The sequence below is a fragment of the Corythoichthys intestinalis genome, chromosome 16, assembly GCF_030265065.1.
Source record: "Corythoichthys intestinalis isolate RoL2023-P3 chromosome 16, ASM3026506v1, whole genome shotgun sequence".
Lineage (NCBI taxonomy): Eukaryota > Metazoa > Chordata > Actinopteri > Syngnathiformes > Syngnathidae > Corythoichthys > Corythoichthys intestinalis.
Genome location: NC_080410.1, coordinates 23,647,609 through 23,660,909, shown reverse-complemented (window position 1 = coordinate 23,660,909; position 13,301 = coordinate 23,647,609). Strand labels below are relative to the sequence as shown.

Below are 13,301 nucleotides of genomic sequence, written 5' to 3'. Positions count from 1 at the left end.
TGTAATCAGACTTTAAACAGGAGGGAGGATGCTCAATTTTGGTTTGATCATTCCCATGCGTGTACTATTGGAAAAAGTTTAACATTTAAGATTGAATGGCCAAACTATTTTCTGAGCAGATTGAACACGCCCCATGCCACAGGATAATCAATCAGGAGCATCTTTAAGAGACATTGTATTATCAGTCAGTTATTTACTCACATTGGAGGCAGGAGAGATACAATGCTCAAATCCGTCCCGAATATCGGCATTTGTACCGTGCCTCCCTCTTCAAACAGGCTCTTTGACCTGCAGGAGGTAATCATTTGCAAGGTCATGACAGAAGTCTTGTTATTCAGTGCTGCCATGACTGATTGATTTGATTCACTTAGCGCTGTGGGAGTCTCCTTGGCTTTAAGCTGCTAATGGCTCTCTTTTAACTTTTTGCTCTTTTCCCCCTTTGGGGATTGCACTCCCCCCTCCTTGCCCCATTTCTTTCTTTATGCTCTTCCCTCTCCCCAGATTTGAGAGCATTATGTTTATGCTACATAAGAAATTATTAACCATTCAAACCAGAGTCTAATTCAAGGGTTGGGAACCTGTGGCTCACGAGCCATACCTGAGTGTTTTGATGAGAGCATCTGGCTCTCCGCCAACCCATAATCATTTCATTTAACTAATTCGTTGCCATTTGTAGTGGTAGATGTCTAATCCAATTTGACAAGGGCTGGCAATGGCTTTGGTACCCTTTTAAGTCCCTCTCAGTCAAAATGGATTGGGCATCTAGCGTTGTCAATTGCAGCCATTGAGTTAACATGGATACATTATATAGCATTGGAGGAATACATAAATAAAAAAATGTTTTTTTTTTTTTTGTTTTTTTTTGATGATGATGAAAAGATTATTTAAAAATTGAAATAAAAACAAAAGCGAATTTAAAAATGAAAGATTATTTTTTATTTTAACGATTTGGGGGAAAATATTAAAATGAAGTAGAAACAAGGAAATTATTAATAAATATTTTTATTATTTTTTCTTTAATTTCAAAATATAATTTTCAATAAATTTTGAATGTTTTTATCTTCCTGTGATTTTATTTTTTTTAATTTGAGGATTTCCACATTTTTTTCTGTATTTTTACTTTTAATTTTCTGTATTTATATTTTTTTGTACCTTGTGATTATTGGCGACCAGTTTACTGTGTACCCTGCCTCCTGCTCATTGTTAGCTGGAATAGGCTCCAGCACCCCCCGACCCTTGCAAATGAATGACTATTTAAACTTATTTTTTTAATTAATTCAAACTTTATATACTTGTATTCTTCTACAATGCTATATGTATTGAAGGAATCTGACCCTTTAGCCAGACTGCTGGAATCACACCAGCAGAACCGCAGCTCCAGCGACCCGGGCCGGCGGGACTCTGATAACCCGGCCAAAAGCCCAAACTCCGCGCGTTCACCTCGGTCTTAACCCCTTGTACTGACTCCGTTTTGAAAGCTGGAAAAAGGCTTCAAGTTGACAATTTATTCTGAGTCGACAGCAATCATACAGCACAGAAGGACCCAGGTGAGGATCCAAGGTCACCATATCACAAGTCAACAAAAGGTTCCCGAGAAAAATGACAATGCTTGGTTAAACGTTCAGTCTTTTTTAAGGCTATCTCAGTTTGGGCTGTTTAGTTCTTGTGTCACCGTTGCTGGGTCATGGTTAATGAGGCAACTGAGGTGGGAGGTTGGGCCTGCCTTGACGGCTGAGAGGTGCCGAGCTATCAAACTTAGTTCTTCTTGTTCTCGAGTGTTGCTTTGGTAGGCCAGAGTGTCTTGGCCCCACCGATGAGATGACGACGGCGTCTTTTCCTTTGCTTATCAGGCGAGGGCTGATAAGCCAGTCTGCTTCACTGTGTCAAACGGCATCGAATGACACCCCCCCCCCCCCCCCCCCACATCTCATGGAATGTACTGATGACCCAGCGCTTGCCTCCTGCTTTGTGAGGAGTGTGTCTGTGTATTATAACTTATATTATAATTCTTATATTATAATATTGAACTATGGGTAAATGTCTTTTTTATTATATTGAGTGTGTTACAATTATGCAAACAGACGGTGCCTATGAGAAAAGGTACTATCTCCTTCAGTATATTTGTTGAATATAAATTCAGGCATCAAGGGGTTAAAAAGATAACAGAAGGGGAAAATATTTTAAAGTGAGCATTGCTGGCGGTGAGGGTCTCAGTGGTCTGGCAGAGAGGAGGATGTGAAGAGGATGAAAGGCGATGCTATACGCTTATTAAAAGGGGGACAGATGGGTAAAGCAAGCGTGAAAGATGGAATTAGGAGTCTAGCTCTATTACATAACAACCACTGTCTGATCATGTTTGAATGGAAGGGATACAATAGCAGCATACGTACCAAATTGTCAGAAAAATCAAAACCTCTCACTTTCTTTTATCCCTGTTGACCTTGAGCGAGACTTGGGATTCACCCTGAACTGTTTGCCGACCAATCAGAAGACATAACCTTAGACTAGAGCAGGGCGGTAAACCGAAAATTTACCGTCACCGAAATTCTTCACGATGACCGACGTAATTTTGACCAAGTCGGTAAATTCGGTAATTTAATAAAACAAGAAAATATAGTCTTTTTATCCCGCTTTGACGCTGTGTTGTTCGGCTATGTTAATTCCCCTTTAAGAAAGCAGACAGTGTGCTTACGTATAGAGTCACGTGGTTTTCAGGAAGCCAATCAAACAGAAGCCCGGTAGGCTAATGCTAACGGCTAACGCTAAAAGTAAACGGGATGGAGTCGGGCTTAAGTTAGCTAACTTAGCTTCGCCAAACTTTCACCCGGCATTAAATAAACTCTTGGCGGGTTCCAGATGGGCTTTCACCCGCTGTCCTCCCTGGTTCTCACGATATTAAGAGAGGATGCTTTCAGTGCGTCCTTCTGGTAGCCAAGCCACAGGCTAACGCTAGTAGCTAACAACGGCTACAAATGAACGTGAAAGAGTCGGACAGCGGCTCTAACCTTGTCGAAACGGCTGAAATTAATGAGTGGACTGGGCACGGACTTCATGTAGAAATCATCATGTTGCGTTATTTGGCATCTCTGTGTGATTTCTCTGAAAGCTTTCATGATGGTAATTGGTAAAGCACTCAGCATAAAGTAGCCTAATCCAACAATGAAGCTTATATATGACAGTTTAATGGCCACAGCTATTTTTCTGTATGTGTTTGCTTTATTCTGCCATCATAAAACCTTAAATGTTTGCTTGGCATCAGAGCAATACAGCTTTAATCTGGTTGTGTCTGTGTGGAGGGTGCATGTATTAAAAAATGTTTCGGTGGGGGGGGGGGGGGGGGGGGACTGAAACCTTGACGTAAACACTTGTGTTGAATAATTATGTCACAGCAGCCATTACCAATAAATTGTCTGAAGTGTACTGTTAAAGCTGCAAGTCATTTGTGTTAGAATGACATGTTTGCACAGTCATCATATTGATTTTTATAATGTTGTACATTTTCCAAGTCATACAAGCTGTTATAAATGTTCACACAGTACATTAGTGGTCAGGTCTAAGGTAGGGCTGGGCGATATGGCCTTAAGTAAGTATCACGATAAATTGAGCAGATTTACCCCGATAACGATAAATGACGATAAATTCGCCCAAGCAGACTGTTATATAATTTGAAAATTTGAATAAATGCATTGAATACAAATTAACCGTTTCTCGTTAAATTTATTTAACCAGCTTTCAATCTAACAATTGCACATGCAGTCTAAACATTAAGTATTTAAAAAAAACATCTTGTAAACAATAAGAATTCTAGTATGTGTTGTTGCATGGTTGCAACTTTTTCTCGATTCCTTTGAAATTGAAAAATACTTCTCTGAGAGAAAATGTAGTGCAAAATAGTCTTATTTTAAATTCTAACTCTCATTATTAGTCATGATTCATTTCCAGAAGTAGTTTCGGCATCTCATCTGCAAGTTAACGAAACAGTTAAGTCAAAGTTCAGAAAAAGAATACCACCGCATTGCTAATAAGGAGAAAGTCAAACATGAACTAGAAGTTAGATGTTGCCATCATCAAAGCCAACTGAGAATTGGGTAACTTGGCCATGCCATTCCAGCAGAGAAATAATAAGAAACAACAATCTGAGCAGGGCCATCATCAAACATTTGCACAAGTTTTTGCAGGGTGATGATGATGATGTGCTAGTTTTCATCTCAGTTGTACATGCTTCTTTTGAAAATGCTCTGCAGTGCAATAGCAATGAATATCTAGTTCAACATATTTCTCATTTGAACAGGTGGGTTCATCCAGGCGGAAATTAACATTTTTTAATGGAGTGGTGGGCACTACCCTCATAATTTGTCTCGTAGCACCATGACATTTGGTTAGCATAAGATGACCTAGAAAACAAAAGACACAAGAAACCCTGCAGGAACATTCAGCTCTCTGAGTTTTTCACTTAGCTTTAAAAACTCAAGATGCAATTCCTCAATAAGATGTCTGAGATCTTCTACCATTGCAACAAAATTTGAACATACATACTAGGCACACGAATAAAGCTGAACTGAAAAGTATTTCACATACTTATGGGCTGACCACAGCACCATGATTTGGTAGCTTGCCACTGAACACAAAATTGTTCTCAGAGTTATGATAACGAGTTCAATAAGTTCATAACTGACCAAAATTGAATCATCGGAAAAAAGGTTCCTTTTTTTCCCCTCAATAGCTTCCATTTCCTATACTTTTCTGTCACATTCACAGGCGGGCAGGTGGTATGGACCCAAATGCAGGGAAATTGAAGCGGGGCATAAAGGCGGTGCAAAAATGATTGAATTGATGTTACAAAAAAGTACAAACAAAAGACTGGTCTCAAACAACTTACTATGGAACTCAAACACGGCAGGCCGAGGGCACAGGAACACGCGGGGCTCAAACGCTGACATGAATAATGTTGCACCAAGGCCTGAACAACAACGGGGAGCGTATAGACAAGGGGTAACCAAACAATGAGGCAAAGGTGGGTGACACAAGAGGAAGCAGGTTGGTGGATACACAAGGAGCAGGGACAACAAGTGAAATAATGGGCAATCACAGGGACACGTCACACTAGGAGGAAACAAACACAAACCCTAACCATGGAATCCCACTATCTCCGTGTGCCCTGCGTATGCGCAAATCGGAGACCACGTGATCAGACCAACACAAAGTTAATTATTGTGACAATATTTTTCAGAAAAAAACACACATACAGTGGTATGAAAAAATTTCTGAACCTTTTGGAATTTCTCACATCTCTGCATAAAGTCACCATCAAATGTGAGCTGATCTTTGTCAAAATCACACAGATGAAAAAACTGTCTGCTTTAACTAAAACCACCCAAACATTTATAGGTTTTCATATTTTAATGAGGATAGTATGAAAACAATGACAGAAGGGGGAAAAATAAGTAAGTGAATCATCACATTTAATATTTTGTGGCCCCCCTTTTGGCAGCAATAACTTTAACCAGACGCTTCCTGTAGCTGCAGATCAGTGTGGCACATCGATCAGGACTAATCTTGGCCTATTCTTCTCTACAAAACTGCTGTAGTTCAGTCAGATTCCTGGGATGTCTGGCATGAATCGCTGTCTTCAGGTCATGCCACAGCATCTCAATGGGGTTCAAGTCTGGACTTTGACTTGGCCACTCCAGAATGTGTATTTTTTTTCTTCTGAAACCATTCTGAAGTTGATTTATTTCTGTTTTTGGATCATTGTCTTGTTGCACCATCCATCCCCTTTTTAGCTCCAACTGTCTGACAGATGGCCACAGGTTTTCCTGCAAGGAATCCTGAAATACTTTTGAATTCATTCTGCCATTAATGATTGCAAGTTGTCCAGACCCTGAGGCAGCAAAACAGATGCTCCAAATCATGATGCTCCCTCCACCATGCTTCACGGTGGGAATGAGGTGTTGATGTTGGTTAGCTGTTCCATTTTTCCTCCACACATGACGTTGTGTGTTACTCCCAAACATTTCAACTTTCGTTTCATCAGTCAACAAAATATTTTGCTAAAACTTCAGTGGAGTTTCCGAGTGCCTTTTTGCGAACATTAAACGAGCAACAATGTTTTTTTTTTTTTAGATAGCAGTGGCTTCCTCCGTGGAGTCCTCCCATGAACACCATTCTTGGCCATAGTTTTACATATAGTTGATGTGTGCACTGAGATATTGGACTGTACCAGTGATTTCTGTGAGTCTTTAGCCAACATTCTAGGGTTGTTTTTTTACCTCTCTGAGTATTCTGCGCTGAACTCCTGCCTGCATCTTTAGTGGACGGCCACTCCTTGGGAGAGAAGGGACCGTGCCAAACTCTCTCTATTTGTGGACAACTTCTCTGACTGTTGACTGATGAACATCCAGACTTTTAGAGATGGTTTTGTATCCTTTCCCAGCTTTATACAAATCAACACTCCTTGATCGCAGGTCTTCAGACAGCTCTTTTGACCGAGCCATGATGCACATCGGACAATGCTTTTCATCAAGACAATTCTTACCAGGTTTGTATTTTATAGTGGGCAGGGCAGCTTTAAACCACTCGTCGGTGATTGGGCACACACTTGACTTAAATTGTTTGGTAAAAATTGGTTTCAATTGCTCTTTAAGTCTCCTTAGGCAGAGGGTTCACCGCCTTATTTTTTCCCCCCTTCTGTCATTGTTAGCATGCTATCTCATTAAAATATGAAAACCTATAAATGTTTGGGTGGTTTTAGTTAAAGCAGACACCGTTTTTATATCTGTTTTATTTTGACAAAGATCAGATCACGTTTGATGGTGAGTTTATGAAGAAATGTGAGAAATTTTTCATACCGCTGTATATGGGCCAAAAATGCACAAATGCCAATAGTGCAGTTTAGCTACAGTTACATTCTGTTCAACACACACAAAAGCACACAACAAGCCACGGGCGCAACGCAACCCCCCACCCCTGACAAATCCACGCACGTGCGCACACACCCACATAGTGTAGCACTCGCAAGTATTGGCAGCGGAAATCAGCTTCATTAAATCGGCACAGAAGTCTAGCTCACTTTTTACTGCTTATTTTTTTCCCGCACTTATCCATGATGTCAGTAACCCACCAATGGGAGCGTCGCGTTGCCACATCAAATGCACCAATAGGAGGGTCACGCTGATGCATCATTGATGCGCCGACAGTAACTATTGATACTACAATAGTTTTAGGAGAATGTTATTTCCTTTAGTCGTTTTAAAATATATTTTATTGTTTGGAGAGACACAAGCACTGTACATCCCATGCAAATGACCCACATATAGTTTCTGTAAATTTCAATAAAATAAAGTAAAAATTAGATGCATAATACTGTGGTACCACAACATACGATTACTTTGACACACAATCTTTTTGACATTCGTCATAAAATTTGACTTGCCATTTGTTTCTACAACCGACTTGCTCGAAATACGTTGATTTATGATAGCGCCGCAGATGGATGCACGGCGGATTTTTGAGAGAAATCAACACAGGTCCCAAGAAGGTTAGTGCAGGTAGTGAAAAAAGGAAAAAGGTGATGCTTACCATTGAAATGAAAATGGAAATAATAGAAAAATATGAGCGTGGTGTGCGTATATGTGAACTGGCTCGACAATATGGCTGTAGAATGTCTACGATTTTGAAGGTCCTCCCCCGACCTTCGTTCGCCAGTCTTTATAAGTCAATGTGAATTATTGTTGTGATAACATCGACAAAGAAATCACTTCGTCAGGTTTTTAATCAATAATTTCTGAACTTGTGCAACACAACACCCCTACTGCCCGCCACAGTTGACGCCAACATCAAAACATTAGAAGAGAAAGTAAAATTTCAACCGCACCTTTCTCACTCTGTCACATCAGCCTCGCGGTGCGTTCAGGTACAGTATGCAAAATACGTCCGCCACATTAGAACCCGATTTGTTACATTATTACAGGAATTATTCTTATTATTCCGATTTTTATTTATAATTAATTTGTTTTGCTATGTGTAATTGCCATTTGTAAATAGTACCAGCAGTAGTTATTAAGGATTTAGTGTAGATTTTCGGGCTGTGGAACGAATTAATGTAATTATATTGTATTCTTATGGCAGAATCCTGCTTGACATACGACCATTTTGACTAACAAACAAGGTTCTGGAATGAATTAAATTCTTATGTAGAGGTACCATTGTACTTTTATAAACATTATTTACATTGAAAGACCAGATATTGCTGCTGTTCTATTTCCTGTTTGGTGCTTGCTAAACGGCAGGGCTTGATCCTGCCGCAGGTTGCCGGACCAGAAAATAAACTTCGTCCGTATTTTAGTTTTGAGCGGATCATGTGCACCACCTTGTAATGATTACAATACAAACGTATTTGTTGCGTCGTTCAGAACGCAGCAGTTACACTTTTCTAGACATGGGAATGTATATAAAATCTAATTTCATGCGTCAGAATTAGACACAAATAGCAGACTCTCACATGGTGGGCTGTCCAGGTTGTTGTGTCCGGTATAAAATATTGACAATATTCACAGGACGGCAGGCGGGGAAGGAGAAGATTGAAAGTCTAAGCAGCAGGAAGCTGGAAATAAGAATCTGTGAGGAAGTCGTGCTCCAGGCCTTTGCACAGGTTGCCGCTGTGAATTATTCATTCACCAAGCTTATTGAATATGTTTAAACCTGCCGGGAGATCAGTGAAAAATTAGGTCTTGAACGAGCAAAATGATGCCAGGAGCACAAACCCACATGGAGGAAAAAGACTCCCCATCACTATAAACTCTGTTTGTGCGCGTATGTGTTTACATCAGACTGTGAATCATTTGTGAGATGGAGCCAGCCAACTCAAAGTTGCGTCCTAACTTGCTCTCATGCGTCATTTCTCTTAGCATTCACTTTCAAGGATGGATACTACTAACAAGGTCTCACGTAAAAAGTTGTCTTGATGTTTTGGATGAGGTAAGTGTCACTTACAGTTAATGTTTGTTGTCGTTTGTAACTTCCTGATAGAAGCCTTTCCCACACGATTACTTACTTGGGAGTTTAAGGCAATCAAGAATCCAACAATGGTCTCCCATCGGAAAATCTCTTATGAGGCATGTAACTTTTACGAAGACGTGACGCCGCCTAGAGAAACAGTCCGACATGCATCATTTGTTTTTAAAAAAGTAATATTGCTGAAGGGAGCGAAGGCCTTTTAGGTTCCGTGAGCTGACTGAGGAGCGGTTTAAAGACAAGGCGGAGCGGATCAGAACAGAACACACTTGGACGCAGGCCGCTAAAACCAGCTATGCTACCACCGTGTCGCGCACGATGAGTTCTGGCAGGAGGGGAGGTTAATTGCTGAATATGATGCACTGCACAGCATGCTGAGGAACCCCAGCAGAAGGTTTAGTTTTTGACTGAATGCTTTCAAAATGTTCAATGTGAAATTAGGAATAGACGCACTAAATCAATAATCTGGATTTAGCAACAATTGTAAATACATTTATTCAATTTAACTTGCAATTTCTAAAAATGAGAAATGTTTTTAAAAAATCATCATCAAATGTATTTTCTTTACATCGAATTTATCAAAATGTGTAATCAATTCAATTAGTTGTTTGTTTATGAAGAAAATATGAATTCAAATCGTTTTGTTTGCATTTAATTATTTGTATTTGTATGAGAATTTATTATTAACAAATAAGTCCAGTAATTAATTAACTATTAACTATTATTCTAAACTAATCATAAACTACATAGATTATAGTATATACAGTGAAAAGCAGAAGTATTTGCACCCCTTGTGATTTTGCACCCACTTAGAAAATACTGTTAGTTAGAGGTCTGAACTTTTAATCATACTGTAGATGCATTCCCACTTATAGAGACAGAATCTAAAAAAAAAAAAATCCGTAGCTCACATTGTATGATTTTTCAATAATTTATTTGTAATTGACTGGGGTTTAGAAGTATTTGTACGTCTGAGAAAATCAGTGCTAATATTTTGTGCAGAAGCCTTTGTTTGCAATTACAGAGGTCAGATGCTTTCCGTAGTTCTTCACCATGTTGTCACATATGGAAACAGGGATTCTGGCCCATTCCTCCACACAAATCTTCTCTAAATCTGTCAAGTTTCGGGGCTGTCGTTGAGAAACATGAAGTTTCAGCTTCATCCCAAGATTTTCTATTGGATTGAGGTCCACTTCAGAGCCTTGATATGCTTTTTACGCAGCCACTACTTGGTCAGCTTGTCTGTGTGCTTCGGATCATTGTTATGTTGGAAGGGTCCAGCCACGACTCATCTTCAGGTCTCTGACTGAGGGAAGGAGGTTGTGGCTCAAAATCTGATGATAAATTTCACCATTCATCCACTGCTTTATACAGTACAGTCGTCCTGTCCCCTTTGCTGAAAAGCAACCCCAAACCATGAGATTTCCACCTCCATACTTCACAGTGGGGATGGTGTTATTGGGATTGTACTCATCCTTTTTTCATGACGATTAAAGTTTGCACCAAAAAGTACTACTTTGGTCTCATCTGACCACATGACTTTCTTCCATGACGCCTCTGCATCATTCCCTGACAGTAGCCTTTGAAACTGTGCATCCAGCTCTCTTCAGGTCATTCACCGGCTCCTGCCATGTAGTTCTAGGCTGAGCCCCCGACCTTTCTCATCATGACTGATGCCTCACTAGGAGATTTTTTACATGGAGCCCCAGTCCGTGGTAGATTATCAGTAATGTTTAGCGTTTTCTATTTTCTAACAATTTCTGCAACTGTGGATTTATTATCACCAAGCTGCTTTCCAATTGTCCCATAGCCTTTTCCAGTTTTGTGGAGCCCAACAATTTTTTCTATGGTGTCTTTCCAAAGCTCTCTGGTCTTGCCCGTGGTAGCAGTTGGATTATGACTGACTGTGGGGTGCACAGGTGACAATATTGAGCCCGAACAGGTGGTGGGTTAGTGGTTATTCATGGGGTAAAGGTGGACTTTTCTTTAAGGTAGACTGACGACTCTTTGAATGTCCTAATTATTGCTGATTCTCAGGGGTACAAATACTTATTAACCCATGTAAAATACAAATAAATTATATTTAAAAAATCATACAATGTAATTTCTGGATTGTTTTAGATTATGTCTCTGTGAGTGGAAATGCATCTATGATTGAAATTACAGACCTCTACTTATTTTCTAAGTGGGTGAACTTTCAAAATCGCAAAGGGTGCAAATACTTCTACTCCTCACTGTATACCGTATTTTTCGGACTATAAGTCACAGTTTTTTTTTTCATAGTTTGGCAGAGGGTGTGTTTTATACTCTGCAGCGACTTATGTTTGATTATTTACGGTTGGGTCGGGCCGACTTCTCTCTTGCTAACATTTTTAAAGTAAATACGTACAGTGGGGAGAACAAGTATTTGATACACTAAAACCCATTGACAGTGTATCAAATACTTGGGAGAACAAGTATTTGATACACTGTCAATGGGTTTTAGTGTATCAAATACTTGTTCTCCCCACTGTATTCATATATGTATTTATACTAAAACGATGTATGGATGTTAAATAAAATAATTTGGATAAAACAGAGAAGGCGCTGTGCATGCCTGCGCACGTGAATGCGGTGGCCTCGCTCTCATTTCAATCTTCTCCTTCCGCGCCCTGGCACGCATCCGCGAGCATCCTGGTATTTCCTTTTCGAGATGGAGCAGCTATAGGAGTGAAAAACAAACTAAAGACAGGGGAATTGAAAAGCAAACAACTGCGGTAGGAGTGGGATATGGAAAGGATTGAAATTGATTGTTGAAAATGCTACACGGAAAACTGTGTTGGCTTCGCTGCATGTAAACGAATGTGGCGCTTTGCCCTGATGCGAGAAATATATTCAACAAACTTTTCCAGCGTTATTTCACTGTGTAAATTCATTTATAATTATCATAAAAATATGTAGACTATTTAAACATTGAGAAAACCTTTTAAAAAAGCATTTTTTTTCTGCCAACTTGAAGAGATTAAAATAAATGTCAAATCCACGATCCGCCTGTTAGAACAGACACGCAAATAGAAAAGATATAAATGTTTATTGAATATCCATCTTAATGTCTTGTTTAACTGGAAGAATTCGTTACAAAAGACAGGCTTTGATTTGTTATCATTGTGCATATATGCACTGGCATCATCACAAACGTGATCACGCAAAACGCAACCACGCATTGCATCCCCGCATTTCCCCCTTCTCCTGAGTCCTCACAAATAAAACATAAAATTTCGTTGTTGTTTTTTTCGGGCTCGTGTCTACACATAAAACATAAAATTTCAGGTTTTTTCGGGCTCGGGCAAGCAAATCAAGGTAATTGGTCGGGCTCGGGCCGCCCTGGCTTTAATGCTTGCGGGCCGGTCGGGTCGGGCTGGATTTTTTAGGCCCGATCTAACTTCTAGCGTCATGTAAAGTTAGCATACCGTACACCTATTCAGGCTGTTGTTCTCTATTGTATTTTAAATTGCCTTCAAGATGACATGTCTGTTTTTGGTGCTGGATTCTATCAAATAAATTTCCCCCCTAAAAATGCTACTTATACTCCGGTGCAAATTATACATGTTTTTTTCCTTTTCATTGCACATTTTTTTGGCTAGTGCGACATTTACCCATGTGCGACGTATAGTCCGAAAAATAAGGTATATATTTATATTTTGTTTCTCATATAAAAATATGATGTCATTTAGTGTATTTTTACAATTCATAAATAATTTTTAATTCAATCTATTAACTTAAATTTACTTTTATTGAAACAATTCTTAATACTTCATTTATTGATTACTTTACTTTTAAATCGACATAAAGACCGTATATCGTCTAAAATAGATCCATTCTGCCCTTTACGTTTCCTTAATGTATGTAATTTTATATTTAACTTCTTACTTAAATTTGCGAAGCATTGTGCCTGCCCTGATGGCCGCCATTTGAAAAGATGTGCAATTACAATAATATGGCCCCTCATTGTGTCTAAAGAGCTCACGCACAGAGCACAAATTACAGCAAAAAATATAATGTTCCGGCTGGCTGCCGGCTGCTGATTTGTCATTCCGGAGGCGATGAATGCTCGGCGGCCATTTTGTTCCATCAGCACAAAACGAGCAAGTGGAAAACTATTTGAATGAGTTCACAGAAAGAGAAATTAGGCTTAGGCCATATTCACAACATTACCTGGAATTGTTTTTGGAAAATAAGCTGATTCAGTGGCTGTGTGACGCATGCCCCCCGAATTCCATCCTGATGCCCTTCACACAGAACAAAGTCTT

The 13,301-nt window shown here is 39.5% G+C and overlaps 1 protein-coding gene across 5 annotated transcripts in view; it reads right to left on the bottom strand.

Annotated features, from left to right (window-relative positions):
* asic2 (acid-sensing (proton-gated) ion channel 2) overlaps positions 1–13,301 on the bottom strand; it is a 438,649-nt gene that overhangs the window by 132,476 nt on the left and 292,872 nt on the right. The window lies entirely within an intron of this gene.